The sequence below is a fragment of the Pan troglodytes genome, chromosome 7 (assembly GCF_028858775.2).
Source record: "Pan troglodytes isolate AG18354 chromosome 7, NHGRI_mPanTro3-v2.0_pri, whole genome shotgun sequence".
NCBI lineage: Eukaryota > Metazoa > Chordata > Mammalia > Primates > Hominidae > Pan > Pan troglodytes.
Genome location: NC_072405.2, coordinates 79,059,843 through 79,069,099, shown reverse-complemented (window position 1 = coordinate 79,069,099; position 9,257 = coordinate 79,059,843). Strand labels below are relative to the sequence as shown.

Sequence of the window (9,257 nt, the reverse complement as noted above, 5' to 3'; positions counted from 1 at the left end):
ACAATTTGCCTTATTATTGACATAAAACTCCAACATACAGCTTGTTTTGAGCATTTATCAGTGGAGACCTTCATTTTTGGCCAGATTTCGTAAATCCATTTATTAACTAGAAATATGTTGATAGATAAGGTAGAAAAAAAAACCATTATTTATTAAACTCAACATACCTTTTTTACTTCATTTCCTGGATTCTTGAATCTTTAATCCAATTAGCATTAGGCTGTGGAGTATGAAAAATAATCGGCAAAATCATTACTCAGGTGAGAGTTCCTTCTGATGACCTGTGTGTCTTCCTCCTCACTCCAACACTATTACTTTACCTTCCAGTTAAGAAACGAAGCAACCATTTTTTTTAATTGAGTGAAAGGGAACATTTTTGTTTTCCTTACAGATTATTAAACGTAATGCCGAACTAACCTATCATGACAGCCAATGAGGCAGTGGTTGAGCCAAAGAAAGGGGGTAGAGGGCAGGAAACTGAGCGAGGAACTGCCACAAGGCAGAAGAAAACATTTGGAGATGACTATGTTGGCTATCTCCATCAAGGTGGCGGTTTCAAGGATGTATACATATGTCAAAATTTACCCACTGTAATTAACTGCTGTTTATTGTGTGCCAATTATCCCTTTATAAAGCTGTAAAAAATGTAGTGCTATTGTAAAAGTAAAGATAATTATTGAAGTAAAAGTAGTTATCAAATGTCTGTGATGTTATGCCATTTTCCTTAAAGGGGCAAGAGATTTTGCCTTTTTATCTCATTTTATCTGTAAGGTAAATTCAAAATTTTGGGAAAGCTTACTTAAGGCAAGACTAATTTTCCATATATTGTTTAGCTTGCTTTCTAACAATTCATAGTTGCACTTCACCATTATTAAAAAATACAGGTTGGGCTCAGTGGCTCATGCCTGTAATCCTAGCACTTTGGGAACCCGAGATGGGAGGATCACTCGAGCCCAAGAGTTCAAGATCAGCCTGAGCAACAAAGTGAGACCCTATCTCTACACGAAATAAGAAAATTAGCCAGGTGTGGTGGCACACTCCTGTAATCCCTGCTGCTTGGAAGGCTGAGACAGGGGGATCGCTTCAGCCCAGCCATGATCATACCATGGCACTCCAGCCTGGGCTGACGGAGGGCGACCCTGTCTCAAAAAAACAAAACAAAACAAAAACCCCACACACACAAAAACAAAAGCAAAGGTCCTTTAGCTAAAACTAAAAATAAAACATGTATTAAAGCCCTACATTCTTTTTGAGTGTACAAATCACTTTTGCTGATATCTTTATGATTTTAGTCTTTAATCCTGTTCTTGAAATTGACGATTGAGATTTAAAACCTCATATGTATTACTTTTATACTCTCCATTTATGGTTAATTATGATTGTTCCATATTTCCCCTTATTCTTTGCCTGTATAAGAAGACAGTGAGATGTCAAACAAGATTCTTAGGGATGACTTTACAACCATCACAACTCTGGGAGAAATTGCCCTACATGTGTACAAAGTGACTTTAATCTAGAAAGAAACAAATTTACAAATAAAGTAGCAAGCAAGAAAGGATGAAATGGAGGAAGGAAGGGAAGCAGAAAGAAAAATGCATACATTAAGGGGAATTACAACACAGTTACAGCACTCCTGCTTTATTGTAAAGGCATACCTAAGTAGCTCCACTTAATTGAAAGGCTTGTCACCTCTGGAACAACCTTGTGGATGCTTTCAGCCTCCACAACTCTGAGCAGAGAAATCGCCTTCATTTAGCAGGAGCAATCTTGAAGGTTGGTGCTCACCCTCATGCCCCAGCACCCATGCACATATTTTTATCAGGCTTCAAACATAAATGAAAGAATGGGGCCTATTATAGTATTGCTGCAAAACATCTCAAAATTATGCATTTATAATTCCTGAAGGTAAGCTGGTGTGCACTGTACTCAGCTTGATCCAGACAAATATGTTTTGGCATGAGGCAGAATAATGAAAAATTGGTATTTTGAAATTTGTGAAGGTTTTGAAATGCAGAGACTCCAAAATAGTTAAATATTGACATCAGCCACAATATATCTTCCTTCTTGTTATATGAGATTGAAAATCATACAAAAACATATATAGTCGTTTCCCACAGTAAGTAGCTGAGATGAAGTGATAGCTTTTGTTCTAAACTTTTTTTTTTTTTAGCAAATTAGCTCGGCATGGGCACATGTTAGATTGCCACACAGAGGGCATATTGCTTGCTGAGCAATTTGCCCTACAGAATAGTTGCTATGCTGCCTTGCTTTGGGCACACTACTAAGCTAAATTCCCGTCTCCTGTCATCATTGACAGCAGAACAGCTGGAAATTAAAGATTGCAAGATACATTATAATTTCTTCCTTAAACAATTTTTTTAGATAACAGCAAGTTATTTTTATTTTTATTTTTAGAGATGGTCTCACTCTGCCACCCAGGCAAAGTGCAGTGGCGCAATCCCAGCTCACCTCAGCCTTGACCTCCTGGGCTCCAGCAATCCTCCTGCCTCAGCCTCCTGAGTAGCTGGGACAACAGGCATGTACAACCATGGCTGACTAATTTTTATTTTTATATTTTTAGAGACAGACAGGTCTTGCTCAGGATGAAGTGAAGTGGCATGATTATAGCTCACTGCAGCCTCAACCTCCCAGGCTCAAGGGATCCTCCCGCCTCAGCCTCTGGAGTAGTTGAAATTATAGGTGCACGCCATCATGCCCTGCTAATTTTTGTATTTTTTTTTTTTTTTTTTTTTGTAGAGACAGGGTCTCCCTATGTTTCCTGGCTGGTGTCAAACTCCTGAACTCAAGCAGTCCTCCCTCCTCAACTTCTCAAAGCACTGGGATTATAGGTGTGAACCACCATGCCTGACCAGCAAAAGTATTCTGAGAAAACCTTCGAGGGGAAATATAGCCTATTTTTATCAATCCTGCCATGAGAACCATGTTAATTTTCTCAATTTTTTTTCCTTATTTGTATGTCATTGTAATCAGAGATTCAAGTATATTTTATTCAAAATTTTAAACATTTTAGACTTTCCTTTTTCACTTAAAAAAAACCTCAAGAAGGACAGGTTTATGTGAACTGATTTTTGTGGCATATAATTGTGACATTTAGTCATACGTAACTAAAATACTGAATTTATGAAGCTGGAAAAGCCACAACATCACAGTTATACCCTGCCTGTTTTGACTTCCTAGAAGGTGAATGTAAACCACTGGCTTGCGATCATGTTGACGGAGTGTCACATGGCATATGTCATAAATTTGGGGACCACAGAGCTCCTCTCCTGGCATCTTCCTCCTACGGCCAACTTTCAGCATAAATAGTTTGCTCCAGTAAGTTGAGAGAAATTGAACAGGGGCAGAGGCTGGGAGAAGGGGTACCACTTGTACAAATTGTGGGAAATCACTACTCAACTTTTTATAACATTAAGACACTTTGTAAGGGCTTTTAGAACATTCAAGCAGCAGGTTATCGAGCTATTTGCTTGGGGCTTTTTTTGGTACTAAAATGTTTAAATGATATAACACTATTTCGCTGACCAATAAAAGCATTCATACTAAAAGATAATCTGAGGAAATTTAACTGCTTTTAAATAGAGATGTAAGATTAGTAAATGAAAAGGTGTTACACTTTATATATCTGATTTTAGTAGATCATTCGTGTGAACACATCCCTACTTATGCTCAGGTATGATTCTCTACCTGATGATATCTTACTCTTCCTTTTTAAAGTAAAACTTTTATATTTAAAGATTCATAGTTAATTTTCATTTTATTTCTCATTTTACTAGTTTCTCTGTTTTAATGAAATGCTCATTTTTCCTCCTGAAAACCGAATTATTACTAACTTCAAGGCCACTTTAAAAATATTAATTTAATTGAGAATTATAATTTGGCACAATGTTAGAATATAATACATACTGAATATAATTTAGGCTTTCTTGGCTTAAAAAAACAAAACCAGGCCAGATATACTAGTATTACTGTGCTCACACCTGTAACCCCAGCACTTCAGGAGGCTGAGGTTGGAGGATCACTTGAGCCCAGGAATTCAAAACCAGACTGTGCAACATAGGGATAAATTTAAAAATTTAAAAATTAGTACAGTGTGGTGGCACACACCTGTAATACCAGCTACTTGGGAAGCTGAGGCAGGAGGATCCTTTGAGCCCGGAAGTTTGAGGCTACAGTGAGCTATGACAGTGACACTGCACTCCAGCCTCAGCAAGACCCTGTCTCTAAAAACACAAAACCAAAAACCAGTTCAGAGTTTTGTAGTGTCTCATCCTCACCACCATATTCATTCATTCACTCACTGATTCATTTCAGCTCTATTTTTTGAGTTTACTACATGCCGGGCACAGAACAAGGTGCAAGAAATTTTAAAACAAACAGATGCATAAGACATAGACCTTGCCCTCCAGGAACTTGGATCAAATAATATTGAATGGGTAGATCAAAGAACCACTCACTAAAGCTTTCTAGTTGACAGCATGCCAGGTATCAAAGAGTTCACAGTGCCTGCCTTTAACTTAAAGCATGACAGGTTTTCTGCTGGTCTTTTAGTCAGTTCTTAGTTTATATTCCAGTGCCCATAATTACGTCAATTTGAATTGATTTCTTCAGTACAATTTCATGTAACTATATGAATGATTTATAAAATTAAATATATAAAGTGTAATACCTTATCATCTATTAATCACACTGAAAGGCAGTTATTTTGTTTCTTAGTTTTATTTTAGTATGAATGTTTTTATCGGTCACAAAAATAGTGTCATATCATATACACATTTTGCTTGCTCTGAAACATGTTCAGTATCTCTAAGAGTGCATTAGTTTAGATTATCAGTTGTAGGATGGAATGACTAGTCTACCTCCCAAACTTGTTACTTCCCAGTAGAAGGTATTAGGTCATCTCTCTTTTGGCCCAGAGGCATAAATTACCCCACTATGAAGAGAAGAGTTTTGCTGTGTACTTAGCATCTAATTTTTATTCTCTGCTCAGATTTATTTCATGAATAATATACCTGAAAGAGCTAAGGGAAATGAAGACAGTGATCCAGATAATTTTGGAAAATCCAGTTCCATTCACATTCCGTCCTCTGATTGTGCCTTAGGCCTGTTGCTTGGAAGAGCAAATGAGTCGTGGACCCAGACTCAGGCTAGGGAGCAGGCAGTCCTAGGGCCATAGTGGCACACAAAGCCCCTAGCACCAAAGGCATCACCAGGCACCGGCAGTGCAGCCAGTGGGGAGGGTATGGGGTTTACATCATCTTTTCTACTTCCCACATCTTCTCCCTTGCGTTCTGTCTGAATTAAAGACACCACCCAGGTGCTAAAAACTAGACTTAGTGTGCAAACAAAGAAGACAGTATCAGGATTGACGTTGAAATTCAGGCTGGATAAGGAGGAAAGTGAGGATTTGATTTGGGTGAAGCACGGTGAAAAAGTAATAGAAACAATTGGTCATGGATCTGATGGGTGGAATAATTGTTGCCATTGAGGCAGTAAAAGGAATGGGGTGAAAGTGGCTAAGAAGGTAGAGGAATGGGGCAGGGAACAGGATGTGAGGAGTTCAGGGAGGGGAGTTAGTTTAAGCTTCAAATTCTAGTGTGGCCACCGAAGGGAGGGGCTGGGTGGGGTGACAGGCAGTCTTTAAAGGAGGGCACCACTAAATTCTCAGAAATCACCACTAAAGAACTCATCCATGAAACCAAAAACCACCTGTACCCCAAAAACTATTGAAATGTTTTAAAAATGCAGATTAAAAAAATACAGGGGAGCACTGCAGGTACTGAGAGCCCAGAGTGAGTGATTCTTAGAGAGATGGTTGGAATGGAGATGGAAATAACAAGACCTCATGCTTAGTGCAAGGATGCCTTCCAGAAACAGGAGTGCTAACTGAATTCCAGCTTTGGGAGGGTATTTAGTATTGCCTAGTTTCTAGAAGATGCATTTCTGTCATCGCCTATCACCTACCTTCCGCACATGTTAATGTACAAGTAGGAGTTTAGTGGCTGAGATCTCGGTTTATGTATGTCCTTTAGAACTGTCCTAGTGGAGTGAGTGGCCCTCACTTCAGCAGCCTGGACATTTGAACACTCCACCCATTTGGGAGGTGGGGCGCTTGGCAAATGATGATCCGCGCTGCCTTTTGAACTGCTCATGAGCTAGGGATGGTTTGTACATCTTCAAGTGGATGGAAACAACTCAAAAGAAGAGTAACACTTTGTAAGCAATGAATATTACATGAAATTCACATTTGCGTGCTTAAATAACGTTTTACTGCAACACAGACCACCCATTGTTTCATATTGTCTGTGGCTGCTTTCCTACTACAAAGACAGAATTGAGTAGTTAGGACGGGGATCACGTATTTCACAAAGGCTAAAATATTCACGATCTGGCTTTTTGCATAAAAAGTTTGCTCTTCCACAGGAGGCCTGCACACCGCCGCTTGTGCTGCCGCCTTATCTCTTGTGATCCCTGAGAAATTCCAGCGTATTTTGCGAGTACTCAACACCAACATCCATGTTGGCAGAAAATAGCCTTTGCCATCACTGCCATTGAGGGTGTGGGTCGAAGATATGCTCATGTGGTATTGAGAAAGCAGACACTAACCTCACCAGGAGCACAGGACTCTCTGAGGATGAGGTGGAACATATGATTGCCACTAAGCAGAATCCATTGCATTCAAGATCCCCAACTGGTTCTTGAACAGGCAGAAGGATGGAAAGGCTGGAAACTATAGCCAGGTCCTGGCGAATGATCTGGATAACAAGCTCCGTGAAGACCTGGAGCAACTGAAGAAGATTCCAGCCTGTAGAGGGCTGCACCACTTCTGGGGTCTTCGTGTCTGAAAGCCAGCACATTAAGACCACTGGCCACTGTGGCCATACTATGGCTGTGTCCAAGAAGCACTAAGTCTGTGGCCTTGTCTGCTAATACATAGTTTATATACCAAAAGAAAAAGGAAAAGAGAAAGTTTGCTGCTCCCTGCTCTAAACATTAAATAACCATTCATTTGTATATCCTCTGGAAAACAAACTATCTGCTGTATGCTAAGGATCCTCATCAAAAAATAAGACGTTAATCACAGGAGAGGCCATTGTGCAGCCAAGAAAAGAGATCGAGATTGGAGCTGAGGGAAGACTGGATTGGCGGAGAGTGTCGGGGACCCTGTGCTGGCTCTACTGCTGCTGTGGGACCAGAGTGTGCTGCCCAGGACCACTTGGCACAGATCTGGGGTGGATCGAACCCAATTTTACCCTGGTACCCCACTTTTGTAGCCAGTTACTCGTTCCTTTGAGTCTCCGCTTATTATTCCATGAAGTGGGATAGTGATTCCCTCACTGGGTGGTGACATGTGACAACCTTTACAGAAGGCCTTGTGTGGAGTCAGCCTTCGGTCATGTTCTCTTCCTTCCCCCTCATTAGGGCGAGACCTCCAAAAAGGACAAATTACAATTTATATCACCAAGAGACCATTTCACACACTGCAGCAATGAGAGAGAAAAATTTTCATCTTATGATCTCCTGCACTTCAGAGGATTCAATTAGAAAGTATAAAGAAAGCCCAGGCGCGGTGGCTCAATCCCAGCACTCCGGGAGGCCAAGGTGGGCAGATCACCTGAGGTCAGGAGTTCCAGACCAGCCTGACCAACATGGTGAAATCCCGTCTTTACTAAAAATACAAAATTAGCCAGGCATGGTGGTACATGCCTGTAACCCCAGCTACTTGGGAGGCTGAGGCAGGAGAATCACTTGAACCTGGGGGGCAGAGGTTGCAGTGAGCCGAGATCGTGCCATTGCACTACAGCCTGAGCAACAAGAACAAAACTCTGTCTCAAAACAAAACAAAACAAAACAAAAAACCACAAGAAAAAAAGAAAGTATAAAGAAGGCTCAGCCTTTACACTGAGCCAAGTGGAGGGAAAGAGTATAGTGGAGATGAAAACACACTGAGCTGTACCATGAACATCCCAATCAGGAGGTTAATGCATTACAGTACAGCCATATGACTGAACATTCTATAGCTCTTAAAAGAAAAATAATGAGTGGGGCACAGTGGCGGCCCCTGTAATCCCAGCCACTCAGGAGGCTGAGCCTAGGAGTTAGAGGCCAGCCTGGGAAACATAGCAAGACCTTATCTCAAAAGAAAAAATAAAAAGAAAACGTAACAACATTTTAATGACATACATAAAATATGAAAGATATGATAGTGAAAAATCAGAATCTAAAATTGTATATACAATATGGGATTAACTGTATATTTAAAAGAAAAAAACACAAAAAGAATAGGAAGGAATAAAAAGCTCATGAACTTTTTTTAAAAACAGCATTTTGGCCAGGCTCAGTGACTCACACCTGTAATCGCAACACTGGGAGGTGGGAAGATTGCTCGAGCCCAGGAGTTCAAGATCATTCTGGGCAACATAGTAAGACCACGTCTCTACCAAAAACATGAAAATTAGCTGGGTGTGGTGGTGCACACCTGTAGTCCTAGCTACTTGGGTGGCTGAGGTGGGAGGATCGCTCCACCCTGGGAAGTGGAGGTTGCAGTGAGCTGAGATTGCATGACTTCACTCCAACCTGGGCAACAGAGTGAGACCCCAACACAAAAACAACAACAACAACAACAAAAAAAAAACACATCATTTTGAGAAATAATTCACATACCAGGATATGCACCTTTAAGGCAAAACACGAGACTTCAAGAAAATTTGGACTTGCAGTGGGTGCTTCAGGTTGCCTTGGCTCTGAGCCACAGGCTACACTTCTTTACTCTCTTAGAGGAACCTTGCAAGAAGCACTAGTTTAACTAAAGCTTTCAATTCCCTAACTTTGCAGAAAAGAAATTTGGGCCCCAGAGAAATGAAGAGACCTCTTTAAGGACACATAGCATCTTTTCTTTCTTTTTTTTGGTGGTTTGTTTATATTTTTACTTTTTTTTTTTTTTCGAGACCGGAGTCTTGCTCTGTTGCCCAGCCTGGAGTGTAATGGCTCAATCTCAGCTCAATGCAACCTCCACCTCCCTGGTTCAAGCAATTCTCCTGCCTCAGCCTCCCAAGTAGCTGGGATTACAGGCACACTCCACCACACCTGACTAATTTTTGTATTTTTCGTAGAGACGGGGTTTCACCATGTTGGCCAGGCTAGTCTCGAACTCCTGGCCTCAGGGGATCCACCCTCCTCAGCCTCCCAAAGTGCTGGGATTACAGGCATGAGCCACTGCGCCTGGCATATATTTTTAC

The 9,257-nt window shown here is 40.8% G+C and overlaps 1 pseudogene; it reads left to right on the top strand.

Moving 5' to 3' along the window:
- The first annotated feature begins 422 nt into the window (after nucleotides 1-422).
- Nucleotides 423-6,927, top strand: LOC748163 (small ribosomal subunit protein uS13-like; annotated as a pseudogene).
- Nucleotides 6,928-9,257: the final 2,330 nt, after the last annotated feature.